The sequence below is a fragment of the Bos taurus genome, chromosome X (assembly GCF_002263795.3).
Source record: "Bos taurus isolate L1 Dominette 01449 registration number 42190680 breed Hereford chromosome X, ARS-UCD2.0, whole genome shotgun sequence".
NCBI lineage: Eukaryota > Metazoa > Chordata > Mammalia > Artiodactyla > Bovidae > Bos > Bos taurus.
Genome location: NC_037357.1, coordinates 89,064,193 through 89,084,107, shown reverse-complemented (window position 1 = coordinate 89,084,107; position 19,915 = coordinate 89,064,193). Strand labels below are relative to the sequence as shown.

General features: G+C 40.1%; 1 long non-coding RNA gene across 1 annotated transcript in view; it reads right to left on the bottom strand.

Annotated features, from left to right (window-relative positions):
• Nucleotides 1–18,717, bottom strand: part of LOC132344285 (uncharacterized) — a 35,950-nt gene extending 17,233 nt beyond the window's left edge. The window contains exons 1-2 of the long non-coding RNA XR_009493488.1: nt 18,423–18,717; nt 11,283–11,374 (exon numbers count right to left, since the gene is read on the bottom strand). This is a non-coding gene — a long non-coding RNA (uncharacterized lncRNA). The remainder of the gene's footprint in view (nt 1–11,282; nt 11,375–18,422) is intronic.
• Nucleotides 18,718–19,915: the final 1,198 nt, after the last annotated feature.

Here is a 19,915-nt window from a genome sequence, read left to right as displayed (position 1 = left end):
AGGCTATTTATTGGTGATTCCATTTTGTTTTCAAGATTTTGGATCACTTTCACTATCATTATTCTGGATTCTTTATCAGGTAGATTCCCTATCTCTTCCTCTTTTGTTTGGTTTGGTGGGCTTTTATCCTGTTCCTTTACCTGCTGGGTATTCCTCTGTCTCTTCATCCTGTTTATATTGCTGTGTTTGGTGTGGCCTTTCTGTATTCTGGCAGTTTGTGGAGTTCTCTTTATTGTGGAGTAGGTGGAGTTGTATGGCTGGCTTATCAAGCTTTCCTGGTAAGGGAACCTTGTGTCCATGTTCTGGTGGGTGGAGCTGGATTTCTTCTCTCTGGAGTGCAATGAAGTCTCCAGTAATGAGTTATGAGACGTCACTGGGTTCGGAGTGACTTTGGGCAGCCTGTGTATTGAAGCTCAGGGCTGTGTTTCTGTGTTTCTGGAGAATTTGAGTGGTATGTCTTGCTCTGGAACTTGTTGGCCCTTGTGTGGTGCTTGGTTTCAGTGTAGGTATGGAGGCGTTTGATGAGCTCCTGTCGATTAATGTTCCTTGGAGTCAGTAGTTTCAGGGGTTCTCAGGATTTGGACTTAAGCCTCCTGCTTCTGGTTTTCAGTCTTATTTTTACAGTAGCCTCAAGACTTCTCCATCTATACAGCACCATTGATAAAATATCTACATTAAAGATGAAAAGTTTCTCCACAGTGAGGGACACCCAGAGAGGTTCACAGAGTTACATAGAGAAGAGAAGAGAAGAGGGAGGAGGGAGATAGAGGTGACCCGGATGAGATGAGGTGGAATCAAAAGAGGAGAGAGCAAGCTAGCCAGTAATCACTTTCTTATGTGCCCTCCACAGTCTGGACCACTCAGAGATGTTCACAGAGTTATACAGAGAAGAGAAGAGGGAGGAAGGGGACAGAGGTGGCCAGGAGGATAAAGGGGAGAATCAAATCTGAGAGAGACAGATCCAGCCAGTAATCAGTTCCCTAAGTGTTATCCACTGTCCGGAACACAAAGAGATTCACAGAGTTGGGTAGAGAAGAGAAGGGGGAGGGAGGAGATAGAGGCAACCTGGTGGAGAAAAAGGAGAGGCCAAAGGGGAAGAGAGTAGTCAAGCCAGTAATCTCACTCCCAAGTAAAAATGCACACTGAATATTGGTTTCTTAAAGGTACAAAATTGATAATAAATAACAAAAAGCAGAGATTAAAAATCTAGAGTAGTGGTTGGATTTTCAAAAATACAATATTAAGGAAAAAGAAAAAAACAAAACAAAGTCACAAAAATTATAAAATATATATATATATATATATATGAAGTTTGCTTTAAAAAATAGGGTATCTCTTTTTTTTGCAAAGTAATAGTAGGTTATAAAAATGAAAATTAAAGGAGTAATAGAGGACTTAAAATTTAAAAAAATTAAAGAATGATAGTAAAAATAGTAAAAAATATATCTAGGACTTTCTCTGGTGGTGTTGTGGGCAGTGTGGTTTCAGTTCATTTTCGGATAGTTCCTTGGTCTGGCTTATATTTCTCAAGATCTATAGGCCCCTTCCTATGTAGTTGGTGCAAACTACAGGGTTTTAATCTATTGCACCTGTCACTTCCAAGGAGGGTCCCTCTGTTTTAGCTTCTTCTGTTTCCTGGTCTCTTCAGTGTCTAATTTCCACCCTGGCACAACGGGGCAGTGGTGGACACTTTTTTAGGCTCACTTGTTCAGTCGTGCTGTGGGGAGGGAGGGACGCTGCAAACAAATAACATTGCTGTGTGTTTTCAGTGTCTTGGCCACACTGGGTTTGCCCCCATTCACGGTGTGTGTGCTTTCCCTGTCTACACTTCTTAGGCTCTAGGTTGCTCTGCTGGGAACTGTCTGAGGCCAGCCCTGGGTTGTATGCACTTCCCAGGTCTAAGCTGCTCAGGTTCAGGTACTTGGGTATTCCTCAGAGGCGCAGACTCGGTTGGGCCTGCATTTTGTGCCCTTCCCAGGTCCAAGCAGCTCAGGTGACCAGGTGTTTGGCGAGCGTGGTCACTGTGATTTATTGCCTCCCACCATCCCTGCCGCTTGGTTTTCTGGGTATACAACTGGCACACCTTCTCAGGCAGATGTTGACCGTCCAGAATCCCAAGAAGTCTTGGTTAGCAATGAAGCCTGCTTGCAGTTTGGTAGATAATGCCTCTCTGGGGCCATGATTGCTCCCTTCCAGCTCTGGCTGCCCTCGTCTGCCTGTCATCACAGGATTATGGGCTGGTCTGCAGCCGGCTAGCTCTGCTCAGTCCTTTGTTCTATGAGTGGGCCTGGCGGTGTCTTAGGTTAAGGCTTTTTGCGTGGTAGCATATCCCACAGTCTGGTTTGCTAGCCCAAGTTAGTTCCCTCACATTGCTCTTAGGGCATTCAGGCCCAGTCCTTACTCTAAGCAATGCAGCCCGTGCCTCCCTGCCCAGCCCCTGCTTGCTAGTGGTGAATGCAGGCATCTGTGCTGCTTCTCCACTGCGGGAGTTACCATTGGGCACATAATCTGTGGGTTTTAATTATTTATTTTTCCACCTGATTATGTTGCCCTCTGTGGTTCCAAGGCTTGCCACAGACTCGGCAGTGAAAGTGTTTCCTGGTGTTTGGAAACTTCTCTTTTTTTTAAGACTCCCTTCCCAGGATGGAGCTTCATGCCTATCTCTTTTGTCTCTCTTTTTATCTTTTATATTTTTTCCTACCTCCTTTTGAAGACAATGGGCTGTTTTTCTGGGTGCCTGATGTCCTCTTTTAGCATTCAGAAGTTGTTTTGTGGAATTTTCTCAGCATTCAAATGTTCTTTTGATGAATTTGCGTGGGAGAAAGTGGTCTCCCCATCCTATTCCTCCATCATCTTAGGACCACCTCTTCCTTTTTTCTTTTTAAAACACCTTACTTTTAAATAAATTCATTTTATTTTCCTATTTTTACAATAGTCATTAGTTATATCGCATTTTCCCCATGTATTTTTTCAATGTTTTTGATTCTGTATTTTTGCTAGTCTAGTTTTTAGTATTCATTTTCACTTAGAGGTTTGCTCATTGCCTTAATTGCTCTCTTCCTTTTTGACTCCTGTTTTTATCCCTTTTTTCCTTTCCTATTTTTTGTGTTTGAGTTTCTTTGGGTGTTCTTGGATGTTGAATGTTGCTTTCACCATTAGTCTTGGGGTTTTGTCTTCTGTGATGTGTGGCCTGTGAAGTCTTGGTGCTGCAGTAAGGAGTCTGGCTTGAAGCTCCAAGGTGGGAGACCTGATTCTAGCACTTTGGACAATTAGAGAACTCCTGACACCATGGAACATTAATTGGTGAGAGATCTACCAAAGGCCTCAAGGTCCACACTAAGACCAAGCACCACCCAAAGGCCAGCAAGCTCCAGTGCAGGACGCCTCTAGCCAAATCGTCAGCAAAACAGGAACACAACCCTGCCATTAGCAGAAAGGATGCCCAAAGTCATACCAAGCCCAAAGACACCTCAAAACACACTACTGGACATGGATGGCACTGCCCTTCAAAGAGACAAGATCAAGCTTCACCCACCAGAACACAGGCACAAGTCTCCCCAACAACAAAAATTTCACAAGGCACTGGCCAACACCATCCACAGGGAGCAGACTCCACAATTAAGAGGACCTACAACCTTCCAGCCAGCAGAAAAGGAGACCCCAAACACAGTAACTTAAAATGAAAAGTTAGAGAAACATGCAATAGATGAAGGAACATGGTAAAAGCCTACAAGACAAAACAAATGATGAGAAAATAAGCAGTCTAACTGAAAAAGAATTCAGAGTAATGATAGTAAATATGATCCAAAATTTTGGAAATAAAATGGAGGTACAGATAAATAGACTGGAGGCACAGATCAAGAAAATACAATAAATGTTTCACAAACATGTAGAAGAATTAAAGAATAAACAACCAGCAATGAACACATCAATAATTGAGATTAAATATACACTAGAGGGAACTGATAGGCAAATAACTGAGACAGAAGAATGGATAAGTGATCTGGAAGATAGAATGATGAAAATAACTGAAGCAGAGAAGAATGAAGAAAAAATAATGAAAAGAAATGAGGACAGTCACAGAGACCTCTTGAACATTAAGTGCACCAACATTCAAAGAAGGGGTTCCAGAAGAAGACAATAAAAAGGGTACAAGAAAATATTTGTGATTATCGTTGAAAAATTCCCTAACATAGGAAAAGAAATAGTCACCCAAGTCCAGGAAGCCCATAGACTCTGATACAGGATAAACCCAAGGAGAAACACACCAAAACATATAGTAAGCAAACTAACAAAAATTAAACACAAAGAATAAATATTAAAAGTAGCAAGGGAAAACAACAAATAACATACAAGGGGATCCCCATAAGGCTAACAGCTGATCTTTCAACAGAATATCTGTAGGCCAGAGGGAGTAGCAAGATATGCTTAAAGTGATGAATGGAAAATATCTATAACCAAGACTACTCTATACAGTAATGATGTCATTCAGATTTCAAGGAGAAGTCAAAAACTTTTCAAGCAAGCAAAGGTTAAGAGAATTCAGCACCACCAAACCAGCTCTACAACAAATGCTAAAGGAACTTCTTGAAACACAAGAGAAAGAAAAGGTTTACAAAACAAACCTAAAACAATAAAGTAAATGGTAATAGGGTCACACACACCAATAATTACCTTAAAGGTAAACAGACTAAATGCTCCAACCAAAAGATGCAGATTGGCTGAATGGATACAAAAATAAGACCCCCTATATATGCTGTCTACAAGAGATCCACCTCAGACCTAGGGAAACATACAGAATGAAAGTGAGGGGTTGGAAAAAGATATTCCATGCAAATGGAAATTAAAGGAAAGTGCGAGTAGCAATACTCATATCAGATAAAATAGACTTTAAAATAAAAACTATTACAAGAGTTAATGAAGGACACTGCATAATGATCAAGGGATCAATCCAAGAAGATATAAAAATTATAAATATATATGCACCCAACATAGGAGCACCTCAATACATAAGGCAAATGCTGCTGCTGCTAAGTCGCTTCAGTTGTGTCCAACTCTGTGCAACTCTATAGACGGCAGCCCACCAGGCTCCCCCATCCCTGGGATTCTCAAGGCAGGAACACAGGAGTGGGTTGCCATTTCCTTCTCCAGTGCATGAAAGTGAAAAGTGAAAGTGAAGTCGCTCAGTCATGTCTGACTCTTAGCGACCCCATGGACTGTAGCCCACCAGGCTCCTCCATCCATGGGATTTTTCCAGGCAAGAGTACTGGAGTGGGGTGACATTGCCTTCTCCAAAGGCAAATGCTAACATGTATTAAAGAAGAAATTGACAATAACACAGTAATAGTGGGGGACTTTAACACCCCACTCACACCAGTGGACAGAACATCCAGATGGAAAATTAATAAGGAGATACAAGCTTTAAATGATACGCTGGACCAGCTGGACCTAATTCATATCTCTTGGGCATTTCATCCAAAAATAGTAGATTTCACTTTTTTCTCAAGTGCACATGGAACATTCTCCAGGATATATCACACCTCGATTCACAAATCAAGCCTTGGTAACTTTTAGAAAACTGCAATTATTTCAAGTATCTTTATTGTACGCTGTTAGATAACAACCACAGGGAAAAAAATTAAAAACATAAACACATGGAGGTTAAACAATACATTTCTGAAAAACCAAGAGGTCACTAAAGAAATCAAGCATAAGCAGAGCTAAGATGGAAGTTTATATCAATTCAGGCCTATGTCAAGAAACAAGAGAAATATCAAATTAACAACCTAACTTTACACCTAAAATAACTAGAAAAAGAAAAACAAGAAAATCCCGAAATTAGTAAAAGGAAAGAAATCATAAAGATCAGCACAGAAATAACTGAAAAAGAAATGAATGAGGCAATAGAAAAGATCAATAAAACTAAAAGCTGGTTCTTTGAGAAGACCAAAGAACCTAACATAGGAACCTGGTTTTTTGTCAACAAAACTGACAAAACATTAGACAGACTCATCAAGAAAAAAGGGGAGAAGACTCAAATCAATAAATTAGAAGTGAAAAAGGAGGTTACAACAGACAACACAGAAATACAAAGGATCATAAGAGACTATAACAAGCAACTATATGCCAAGACAATGAACAACCTGGAAGAAATGGAGTAATTCTTAGAAAAGTATAACCTTCCAAAACTGAACCAGGAAGAAATAGAAAATATGAACAGACCAATCACAAGCATAGGAATCAAAACTGTAATCAAAAATCTTCCAACAAACCAAAGCTCAGGGCCAGATGGTATCACAGGTGAATTCTACCAAAAGTTTAGAAAACAGTTAATACCTATCCTGCTCAAACTCTTCCAGAAAATTGCAGGGGAAGGAAAACTCTGAAAATTATTCTATGAGGTCACCATCACCCTGATACCAAAACCAGACAAGAATACCACAAAAAAAGAAAATTACAGGCCAATATCTCTGATGAATATAGATGCAAAAATCCTCAACAAAATTTTAGCAAACAGAAGCCAACAATAATTAAAAAGATCATACATTCTGATCCAATGTGCTTTATCCCAGGGATGCAAGGATTCTTCAATATATGCAAATCAATCATTTTGATATATTATATTAACAAATCAAAAGATTAAAACAATATGATCATCTCAACAGATGCAGAGAAATTTTTTTACAAAATTCAACACCCATTTATGATAAAAGCTCTATGGAAAGTAGGCATAGAGGGAACATGTGAAAGTAAAAGTGTTAGTTGCTCAGTTGTGTCCGACTCTTTGTGATCCCATGGATTGTAGCCCCCTAGGCTCCTCTGTCCATGGAATTCTCCAGGCAATACTGGAGTGGGTAGCCATTCCCTTCTCCACATGACCTTCCCGACCCAGGGACTGAACCCAGGCTGAATCTGCACCACAGGCAGATTCTTTACTATCTGAGCCACCAGGGAAGCCCAGAAGGAACATACTACAACATAATAAAGGCCACCTACAACAAACCTACAGCAAACATTATTCTCAATGGTGAAAACCTGAAAGCATTTCCTCTAACAGTAGGAGCAAGACAAGCATGTCCACTCTCACTACTATTATTCAATATAGTTTTGGAAGTCCTAGGCACAATAATTAGAAAAGAAAAAGAAATAAAAGGAATTCAGATTGGAAAAGAAGTAAAATTCTCACTGTTTGCAGATGACATGATACTAAACATATAAAACGCTAAAAAAAAAAAAAAGCCACCAGAAAATACTAGAGCTAATCAGTGACTATGGTAAAGTCACAAGATACAAAATTAATCCACAGAAATCACTTGCACTGCTATACCCTAACAATGAAAACTCAGAAAGAGAAATTTAGGAAACAATTCATTCATCAATCCAACAAAAATAATAAAATACCTAGGAATAAACCTACCTAAAGGGACAAAAGAATTGTATACAGAAAACTATAAGACACTGATTAAAGAAATCAAGGTGACAAGCAGATCAAGAGATATATACCAAAAAAAAAAAAAAAAAAGATATATACCATGCTTTTGGATTGGAAGAATCAATATTGTGAAATTGACTATTCTACCCAAAGCAATCTATGGATTCACTGCAACCCCTATCAAACTGCCAATGGTTATTTTTCACAGAACTAGAAGAAATAATTTCACAATTTATATGGAAACATAAAAGATCCTGAATAGCCAAAGCAACCTTGACAATGAAGCTGGAGGAATCAACCTTCCTAATTTCAGATAACACTACAAAGCTACAGTCATCAAGGCAGTATGGTACTGGCACAAAAGTAGAAATACAACCCAATGGAACTAGATAGAATGTCAAGAGATAAATCCACCAATCTATGGGCACCTTATCTTTGACAAAGGAGGCATGAATATACAATGGAGAAAAGGTAGTCTCTTCAGTAAGTGGTGCTGGGAAAATTGGACAGCTAAGTACAACAGAATGAAATTCGAACATTTCCTAACACCATATACAAAAATAAACTCAAAATGAATTTAAAACCTTAAGGTAAGACCAGAAACTATAAAACTCTTAGAGGAAAAGATAGGCAGAACACTCTTTGACACAGATCGCAGCAAGATCCTCTGCGGCCTACCTCCTGGAGTAATGGAAACAAAAACAAAAATAAACAAATGGGACCTAATTAAATATAAAAGCGTTTGCACAGCAAAACAACCCTCAATTTGCTGGAGAAAAATAACAGCAAATGAAACAACAGACAAAAGATTAATCTCCAAAATATACAAGCAGCTCATTCAGCTCAATACCAGAAAAACAAACAACTCAATCAAAAAGTGGGCAGAAGACCTAACCAGATATTTTTCCAATGAAGGTGGTTAATAAACACATGAATAGATATTCAACATCCTTCATTATTAGAGAAATGCAAATCAAAACTACAATGAGGTATCATCTAACACCAGTCAGAAGGGCCATAATCAAGAAATTTACAAACAAAAACTGCTGGAGAGGATGTGGAGAAAAAGGAACCCTCTTGCACTGCTGGCGGGAAAGTAAACTGATATAGCCATTATGGAAAACTTCAAAAAACTAGGAAGAAAACTACCATATGACACGATAATGCCACTACCATGCATATACCATGTTCAGTTCAGTTCAGTCACTCAGTCGTGTCCGACTCTACGACCCCATGAACTGCAGCTCACCAGGCCTCCCTGTCCATCACCAACTCCCGGAGTCCACCCAAACCCATGTCCATCGAGTTGGTGATGCCATCCAACCACCTTGTCCTCTGTCGTCCCCTTCTCTTCCTGCCCTCAATCTTTCCCAGCATCAGGGTCTTTTCAAATGAGTCAGCTCTTCGCATCAGGTGGCCAAAGTATTGGAGCTTCAGCTCCAACATCAGTCCTTCCAATGAACACCCAGGACTGATCTTTAGGATGGACTGGTTGGATCTCCTTGCAGTCCAAGGGACCCTCAAGAGTCTTCTCCAACACCACAGTTCAAAAGCATCAATTCTTCAGCACTCAGCTTTCTTTATAGTCCAACTCTCACATCCATACATGACCACTGGGAAAACCATAGCCTTGACTAGATGGACTTTTGTTGACAAAATAATGTCTCTGCTTTTTAATATGCTGTCTAGGTCAGTCACTCCTTTCCTTTCAAGGAGTAAGCGTCTTTTAATTTCATGGCTGCAATCACCATCTGCAGTGATTTTGGAGCCCAGAAAAATAAAGTCAGCCACTGTTTCCCCATCTATTTCCCATGAAGTGATGGGTCTGGATGCCATGATCTTAGTTTTCTGAATGTTGAGCTTTAAGCCAACTTTTTCACTCTCCTCTTTCACTTTCATTGAGAGGTTCTTTAGTTCTTCTTCACTTTCTGCCATAAGGGTGGTGTCATCTGCATATCTGAGGGTATTGATATTTCTCCCGGTAATCTTGATTCCAGCTTGTGCTTCCTCCAGCCCAGCATTTCTCATGATGTACTCTGCATATAAGTTAAATAAGCAGGGTGACAATATACAGCCTTGACGTACTCCTTTCCCGATTTGGAACCGGTCTGTTGTTCCATGTCCAGTTCTAACTGTTGCTTCCTGACCTCTGTACAGGTTTCTCAAGAGGTAGGTCAGGTGGTCTGGTATGCCCATCTCTTTCAGAATTTTCCACAGTTTATTGTGAGCCACACAGTCAAAGGCTTTGGCATAGTCAATAAAGCAGAAATAGATGTTTTTCTGGAACTCTCTTGCTTTTTCGATGATCCAGCGGATGTTGGCAATTTGATCTCTGGTTCCTCTGCCTTTTGCAAAACTAGCTTGAATATCTGGAAGTTCATGGTTCACGTATTGCTGAAGCCTGGCTTGGAGAATTTTAAGCATCACTTTACTAGTGTGTGAGATGAATGCATATACCCTGAGGAAACCATAAATTATTTGAAAGAGCACATACCCCAATGTTCACTGAAGCACTATTTACAATAGCTAGGACATGGAAGCAACCTTGATGTCCACCAACAGATGAATGAATAAAGAAGTAGTGGTACATATATACAATGGAATATTACTCAGCCATAAAATGAAATGCATTTGAGTCAGTTCTAATGAGGTAGATGAAACTAGAGTTTATTTTACAGAGTGAAGTAAGTCAGAATGAGTAAAACAAATATAATATATTAATGCACACATATGGAATCTAGATATATGGTACTGATGAACCTATTTGCAGTGCAGCAGTGAAGATGCAGACATAGAGAACAGACTTGTGGACACAGAGGGGTAAGGAGAATGTGGAACGAATGGAGAATAGCATGGAAACATATATTACCATTTGTGAAATAGATAGCCATGAGAATTTCATGTGTGACTCATGGAATTCAAACCAGGGCTCTGCGACAACCTAGAGGGGTGGGATGGGGTGGAAAGTCGGAGGGAGGTTTAAGTAGGAGGGGCCATATGTATACCTATGGCTGATTCATGTTGATGTGTGGCAGAAACCAACTCAATATTGTAAAGCAAGTGTTCTTCAATTAAATATAAATAAGTTTTTTAAAAAAGAAGCTCACAGGCTCAGAGATGTAGAGAGATTTGCCCCAAATCACAAACCAGTAAGAGGTAGCACAAGGAATGCCTCACCCGTGGCCTTACTGCTAACCTGAGCTACTGTTAGCTCTAGCAGCCTACAGCCTACACCATCTTCCTAACTGGCCTATAGACTCACTGGAGGTCAAAAATACTGTTTAGCTCTCATGTATACTCTCGCACTGAATTCACTCTCAAGCACATACTTGGGGACAGAATTTCTTCCTTTAACCTGGAAAGAAGGGTTCCTTTCAACATTTCAGAGAGCTTGTAGAAACAAGTTACATGAGGTGGCTCTCTAAGTGTACACTAAAAAAATCAAACATGTGATATCTATTGACACAAGGTTTATCTTTAATGAAACTAGATAGTTTAGTGTAGTTTACATAGGCAGTAGGTGAAGCTATAATAAGCTGCAAGGAAGAGATACTGAGCAAGGATCAGGATGGCAGATTTCTCTATTGAGGAGACACTGTTGTGGTCAGAGAGGGGAGCTGCGGGGGCTCTGGGATTTTAATAATATTTGAGTCACTGTTTTGGGTGGTGGTTACATAGGTTTTCACATTATAATTATTCATTATTAATCTCTGTATATGTTTCATGCTTCTTACGTATGTTATATATTACTTCAAAACTGAACCCAACGAAAGGGAATATGTAGGTCCCAAGACACAAATGCTGACATTTGAATAAAGGTATTAACAGCAACCCACTCTAATATTCTTACCTGGAAAATTCCATGGACAGAGGAGCCTGCTAGGTACAGTCCATCGGGTCACCAAGAGTCAGACATGACTCAGCACACATGCATTAACATGGCTACATGAAGAAGATGTTATCAGTCAGAAGGGGTAGGTTACTCATTCATAAAACAAAACTTTTAATGCCAATCTAACCACTGTTTGGGCAAAAATGCCTCTACTAACTTGACTGAGTATTCTTAGTGCCTTTGTCAACATAGTATCTAGTCTGAGATAGACATATCAAATGACATTAGCCTCATGTGATTAGCAGACCAGGAGTTTCTAGGCAAAATGTCAACTCTTCCCCCATCTCCTGCCTCCTGAATTACCGTAATCTACTTCTTCATGATCTGAAACCACTACATATCAGAATTCCACCCCCCCTATCAATCACATACACACAAACACACACACACACACTCTCTCATCATAACAGTATATGGATGTTTTTCAGGGGACATTGTGATAAAATCCTCATCATCTCATGTTCATCTAAGCCAGTTATGATGCATCCAGTATCACTGACAATCACTGATTTGGGGTTGGTCATGTGACCAGATTCAGTCTCATATTCTTGGGATGATGGGGGTAGAAAGTATTATGTCACAGTTTTCTTGCTCTTGGAAAAGGAACACTGGAAGATATTTTCCATTTTCCCTAAATATTACCATTTCTATATATGAGCTCTGTATTGCTACAGACATCTGGGTACCAGAATGATGGAGGACACTGAGGTGGATAAGAAAAGAGGGAAAGAATCTGAACCCTTAATGACACCCCTGAACTGGACTTCTCCATGTCTAGAACCCACCCTACTTTGCACTTCCAGTCTACTTGGCAATTAGACCAAATATGTAATGACTAACAGCTACCTGCCAGGCACTACTGTTGACCCTGAAGATACTAAAGTAAACAAAATGTACATCTGTCTCTGCCTTCACAGAATTCATATTTTGGGGTACCTGTATAAACAATAAATAAATCACTGAATTACACTGTAAGTAGGAATATTATACTGCTATGGAAAGCAGATTAGAGCAAGTTGAGCAGGCTTTATAAATTGTCAAGGAAAGAATAGAAGTGGAAAGCAAGGGATAAAGGGAAAGATAACCAACTGAACGTAGAGTTCTAGAGAACAGCAAGGGGAGATAAGAAGGACTTCTTAAATGAAGAATGCAAAGAAGTAGAGGAAAACAATAGAGTGGGAAAGACTAGAGGTTTCTTCAAGAAAACTGGAGATATCAAGGGAAGATTTCATGCAAGGATGGGCATAATAAAGGATAGAAACGGTAAGAACCTAACAGGCAGAAGAGATTAAGAAGAGGTGGCAAGAATACACAGAATAACTATATGAAAAAAGTTTTAATGACCAGGTTTTCAATGATGGTGTGGTCACTCACTTAAAGCCAGACATCTTGGAGTGTAAAGTCAAGTGGGCCTCAGGAAGCATCACTAAAAACAAAGCTAGTGCAGGTGATGGAATGCCAGTTAAGCTATTTCAAATCCTAAAAGATGATGCTCATAAAATGCTGCACTCAATATGCCAGGAAATTTGGAAAACCCAGCAGTGGCTGCAGGACAGAAAATGTCAGTTTTCATTCCAATCTCAAAGGAGGGCAGTGCTAAAGAATGCTCAAAGTGAAAGAAAGTGAAAGTGAAGTCATTCAGCTGTGTCCAGCTCTTTGCAACACCATGGACTATAGCCTATCAGGCTCCTCCATCCATGGGGTTTTCCAGGCAAAAATACTAGAGTGGGTTGTCATTTCCTTTCTAGGAGATGTTCCCAACCCAGGGATTGAAACCGGGTCTCCCACATTGTAGGCAGACACTTTACCGTCTGAGCCACCAGGGAAGTCCATTGGCAGGTTGGTATAAACCCCTGACAGGGTTTCTGCCATGAGCCATATGAGGTCACTGTGGAATTGTGGAACTGCAGAGCAGGGATCCTCACTTGCTTCACACAGGGCATGTCATTCATTCACACAAGCACACTGTAGAGTTAGTAAAGTACAGCAGAAAGCATGTTCATTAGGAGAACAAAGAACTAGAGCTCCAAGCATCCTTACTTGTCCTGAAGAATCCTGGATGAGGCCCCAAGATGAAAGGTTACTGCTAAACCACAAAAGATGCCAGGATTCTTGGCCTCCGGAGGAGAAGAATTCAATCCGGGGCCAGTGATGATGTTTGATAACTCAGAGCTTTTGTGTAATAAAGTTTTATCAAAGTATAAAAGAGATAGAGAAATCTGTGTCAGAAAGAGATTTCTGACACACATAACAGAAGGGGGCAGAAACAATGCTCAAACTAATGCACAATTACACTCATTTTCCATGCTAATAAGGTAATTCTCAAAGTCTACAAGTTAGTCTTCAGCAATATGTGAACTGAAAACTTTCAGATGTACAAGCAAGGGGTAGAAAAGGCAGAGGAACCAGAGATCAAATTGACAACATTTGCTGGATCATAGAGAAAGCAAGGAAATTCAAGAAAATCATCTACTTCTGCTTCATTGACTATGCTAAAGCCTTTGACTGTGTGGATCATGAAAAACTATGGAAATTACTTAAAGAGTTGGAAATACCAGACCACCTGACCTATCTCCTGAGAAACCTGTATGTGGGTCAGGAAGCAACAGTTAGAACTTTACATGCCAGGACTGACTGGTTCAAAACTGGAAAAGGAGTAGGACAAGTCTTTACATTGTCACCCTGTTTATTTAACTTATATGCAGAGTATATCACATGAAATGCTGACTAGATGAATTACAGGCTGGAATCAAGATTGCTGGGAGAAATATAAACAACCCCAGGTATGCAGATGATACCACTCGAATGGCAGAAAGTGAAGAGGAGCTAAAAAGCCTCTTGATGAAGGTGAAAAAGAAGAGTGAAAAAGATGGCTTAAAATGCAACATTAAAAAAACAAAGACCATGGCATCCAGTTCCATCACTTCATGGCAAATAGAAGGGGAAAAAGTGGAAACAATGACAGATTTTATTTTGGGGGGCTCCAAAATCACTGTTGATGGTAATTACAACCATGAAATTAAAAGATGCTTGCTTCTTGTAAGAAAAGTTATGACAAACATAGACAGCATATTAAAAAGCAGAGACATCACTCCCTACAAAGGTCTGTATAATTAAAGCTATGGTTTTTCCAGTAGTCATGTATGGATGTGAGAGCTGGACAATAAATAAGGCTGAGCACTGAAGAACTGATGTGTTCTAATTGTAGTGCTGAAGAAGACTCTTGAGAGTCTCTTGGACTTCAAGGAGATCAAACCAGTTAATCCTAAAAGAAATTAACCCTGAATAGTCATTGGAAGGACTGATGCTGAAGCTGAAGTTCCAATACTTTGGCCACCTGATGTGAAGAGCTGATTCATTGGAAAAGACCCTGATGCTGGGAAAGATTGAAGGCAGGATGAGAAGGGATGACAGAGGATGAGATGGTTGGATGGCATCACCGACTTAATGGACATGGGTTTGAGCAAAGTCCAGGAGATGGTGAAGGACAGGGAAGCCTGGCATGCTGCAATCCATGGGGTTGCAAAGAGTCAGACACAACTGAGCAACTGAACAACAACTGGAAGATTGTGAAAACTGGAAGCATGAGTTGTAGACAAAGTATATATATTTCTATATAGACACGATTTAGCCACTGAACTATAAAAACAACAAAGAAAAATCTGGAATGTTGAGAAATTGGAAATTTTGTTAAGTAGTCAGAATAAGCCTCACTCAGAAAGTGTATTTAGGCAAAGATTTGAAGGAGTTGGTAGGATGAGCCATTAAATATGTAGAAGAAGAACATTTTAAACACAGACAACAGCCAGTTGAAGAGCATTCAGGTAAACTGTGATTACTTAACTTAAGGTAGCTATGGAGGGATTTCGTGGTAGTGTAGTTGGATTTCAGAGAAATAACACATCAAATCTTGCAGAAACTTGTAGGTCATGTAAATATTTTGATGTTGCGTTGTTGCACCAATCAAGGCAAGAAGTTGTAGTGGCTTAGAATCAAATGGTAGGAGTGGGGAAGGCAAAATTTTTCATAATCCCAATCTACTTAGACCACAGAAGCAACAGGATTTCTGGATGGATATAATGGTAAGACTGATTCCAATATTTTTTTTTAATATTTATTTATTTGGCTGTGCCAGGACTTAGTTGGAGCATGTAAGATCTTCAATCTTTGGTGCCACATGTGGGATTTTTAGCTGGGGCATATGAAATCTAGTTCCCTGATCAGGGAATCGAAGCCAGGACCCCTGCATTGGGAACACAGAACCACTAGGGATTCCTCTGACCCCAGTATTTTTAAGTGAGTATCTGGAAGGCTGATGTTAACTGAGATGACAACCAACAGAATTTGGTTGACTGAAATGAAATAAGTTCATTTTTTGCATGATTGAAATGTAATGTCTATTGGATATCCATTTGCACTTCCAGGTGGACAGTTAAAACAGACTCTGGAGCCTAAGTTGGATATCAAAGCTGGGGAGAGAAGAGGGTATAGATGGCATAGAAAGCCTCAGTCCTGGATGAGATCACGAAAGGAATGAGTATAGGTAGAGAAGAAGAGGATAAGGATTCAGTTCTGAGGTTTGTCAATATGGAGAGAACACAAGGAAAGGAGAAGAACAAGCCAAGGAGACTGAGCAGCTACAGCTACATTATATCAGGGAACAACCAGGAAAGTGTTGTCCTGGAACCCAGGTGTTTATGCGTCAACCTGACTAGATCACGGGGTATCCAAATATTTGGCTAAACATCATTTCTGAGTATGTCTGCAAGGCTATTTCCGGGTGAAATTAACATCTGAATTTAATTTGGACTGGACTTAGAAAAGAAGTTTGCCCTTCCCAGTGTGAGGGCAAACAATGCTGAATACAATAAAAAGGTGGAGGAAGGAAAATCTGGGCCTTTCCTGCCTGATTGAACGAACTGGGACATTGATCTTCTACTGTTCTCGGTGCTACAGTTTCTCAGGTCTTCAGACCCTGACTAGAATCTACCTCATTAGTTCTCTTGGTTCTCAGGCTGTTGGAGTTGAAATGAATTAAGCCACCAAGCCTCTCTGGGACTCCAGCTTGCAGACACCAGATTGGGGGAATTCTCTGTCTCCACAATTGCGTAAGTCAATTCCTTTAAAGAATCTCTTCCTATATATATATCCTATTGTTTCCATATCTCCAGAGAATGCTAAATAATACACCAGGGGAGAAAGTAGTTCCAGGTGGAAGGAGTGATTGACTTGGCCCAAAATTATAGACAGAATACACAAGGAACTGTGACATAGCCACTGACTTAGAAATATTGATGTCATTATTACGTTGATTAGAACAGTTTCAGCTCAGGTGAAGATGTCCTCACTCAATCACAGTGAGATTAAGACAGAATGGAAGGATAGGAAACTGGAGACAGTGAGTATAGACCCTCGCTATGTGAAGTAGGCTACCAAGGGGAGGAGAAATGTCCCCATAGGGAGTAAGAAATAGGGAGGCAAAAAGAAGGTTTTTTTTCTGTTTGTTTTTTAAATAATAATAATAAATCAATTTTTATTTTGACAGGAGTAATCTACCAGAGGGAGGGAAAGTGATGCAGATATTACAAATGCTCTGAGATCATGAACTTCCTTTTCCATTGAGCCAACCTAGAAAATAATTTTCTGCTCCTTGCAACCCAAAGGATTTTCACTAATAGAGTGAACAGCATCTTCACACATGTAAGTCTTCTGTTTTATGCCCACTGAGGTATAATTTTTCATAGTGCTCTCATTCTGGTGTGGATGATAAATTATATGCTCACACTAACTAGTTATGGACATTGGTTCTGAAGCCATAGATTCCAACCCTGGGCCTGCCACTTAACAGTTGACATCTGCAGCAAATTACTTCTGTGCCCCAGTTTCTTCATATGGAAATGGGAATAACAATGGCATGTATCTCATGGGATTTTGCTGAACAAACGAGGTAAAGCACTTTAAAAACATACAAAAGGATGTGCTATATGGTAACTATTTCATAAATATTAGGTATTATTAAATCTGCATGCTACATGATGCAATATTCTCCTTTACCATATAGAATGTACACTGCTTCCTGATCAGTGTTTCCCTTTAACACATATACTCTTAAAGGTAATTAGTTACAATAAAACTAACAAAGGGAACTTATCCACAGACAAGGAAGCTGGGAAACTAAGCAGTTAATTAACAAAGAATAGGAATTTTAAAATAAATGATAACCTATGGACTGTGTCAAGATGCCTGGACTGATGTGCAATATTTTGCGTCAATGTGATTGGGCCACAGAAAGTGCCCAGACAGTAGGTCAACCATTATTGTGAGTGTGTCTGTGAGGGAGTTTTAGATAAGATCAGCACTGGAATAAGTGGACTGAGTAAAGCAGGTTGCCCTCTAATGGGGATGTCCCATACCAAACAGTTGAAAGCCTGAATAGAGCAAAAAAAGCTGAGCTTCCTTCAAGGAGGAGGGAATCAAGTCTGACTGCTTGAGGTGGGACTCTGGTCTTTTCCTGCCTGTGGACTTGAACTGAACAAGCTCTTAAGGCTCAATCTCAGCACTTTTGGATTAGAACTTACACTACTGGCTCTCCTGGTTCTCAGCCTTTGGACTCAGACAAACTGTACCATCAGCTTTCCTAGGTCTCCACGTTGCTGAAAGCATATCTTGGGCTCTTGTCAGCCTCTATAAATATGTGAGCCAATTCCTAATAAAAAAATCTATTTCTCTCCTCTCTCTCTCTCTCTAAATATCCTATTGATTCTGTTCCTCTGGAACTCTGACCAATACACTTGTGAAGGCACTAGTCACTGGTGCAAATAAAATTACATGATGACATGATAGAACTCAGTGAAGACCTGCAGTATGATCACAGAATTTACAGATACTCCATCAGGGTCACAAAACAGGGTTTTAATAAATAATTATCTGATGGTTATTAAAGGCTATGGTAGACAGAATCCTAATACTGGTTTCCCAAGATACCTTGCCATAATCCCAGGTACTGTGAATTAGAGGAGGAATCACATGCACATTTGTGTTATATTTGCATGGCTAATGGGCTTTTGCAGTAGTAACTGAGATTATTAATCCACTTACCTCAAAATTGGGAGATTATCCTGGATTATCCAAAGGGGCCTAACATAATAACAGCAGTCCTTTAAAAGCAGAGAGTTTTCCCTGGCTTGCAGCAGAGGAAAGCAAGAGAAATTTGAAGCACAAGGTTTTGACACACCATCATTTGCTTGAAGATTGAGGGAACCATATGATGAGAAAAACAGGCAGCTTCTAGGATCCGAGAGCAGCTTCGACAAGACCCTGCAAAGACATAGTTCAGTCCTGCCACCGTAAGAGATAAATTCTGCCAATCACCCGGATTAGCTTAAAAGCTGCTTCCTCCCCAGAGCCTCCGGGTAAGATTCCAGCCGCACTGATACCTTGATTTCAGCCTCGTAAGACCCTAAGCAAAGAACTCACTTGACCGATGCAGCATGCATTATCTATGGGAACCGGAAAATAATACATATGGGCTGGTTTAAGCTGCCAAATTCGAGGCAATTTGCTGTGCAGCAATCAAAAACTGATCACAGGTATTTAAGTTATTGGCGTATTGAATCTGTTGAGCATAAGGTAATTCTCTGCATTATCCAATCTACTGGGGAGGTTATCCAATCTACTGGGGAGGTTAAGGAATCATTTCTGGCCCAGTGATAGTCACACATACCTCAAAAAGTGCCAATTAAAATAAGAATCACCAAAGTCACAGTGCAGAGAATTCTAACTCTAATTGTAGTGAAGACTAATTGCAAAATAGAGGCAAAAACAGGCAGCCTGCAGTGGGACAGCAACATGAGGTCACATGGCTGTCAGATGGGGCCATACTCAACATGAAGGGCTTGGGCGCAGGAGCTGCCCACTCAGTCCCTGCCGTTTAGATAAGGCAGAACATTCAGTTCCCAGTTCCTCTTAAGGGCAACAACAGGCAAGCACAGTCGGGGAAACTGCAGGTAGTGGTTCTCAATTAAATTGAAATAAATTATTATGAAAAAGGGTTTGATGTCATAGACATTCTTTGAGGCTTTGGAGGCAGACAGACTGGCTCCAAAACTGTGATCTTAGCTGGCTTTCAGAATTCTAATTTATTAACTGTGTGTGAGTGTGTCTGTGTGTGTGTGTGTGTGTGCGCAGGTAAGACACCTCCTCCATCAACAATCCTGACAAATCTTTCCAGACCACTGGGTTTAAGATATGACTGCATGATTCTGTACTAAGAGACCTGGATCAGCTTGCCTGATTGCTCTAATCCCAGACCCTACCATGGCGCGTGGAACGTACGCATCTCCTGACTTTTACAGCAGCTCCCTGTACTCAGGAGCCTCTACTACTAGTGTACTGGCGACTTCCTGGATTCATCATCGTTGGTCTTTCTAACATCTCTCAGTTTCTGAAATGTCCTCATGATGGGAGCGTTTCGAAATCCAAAGCTTTGCAAATAAAAAAATGACAGAAACATAAAAATTATTTAAAAAATGTAACTGAGAGATTAATTAGTGAATATAAGGCTGGTATAAGAATATAATAGAAAGGGACTA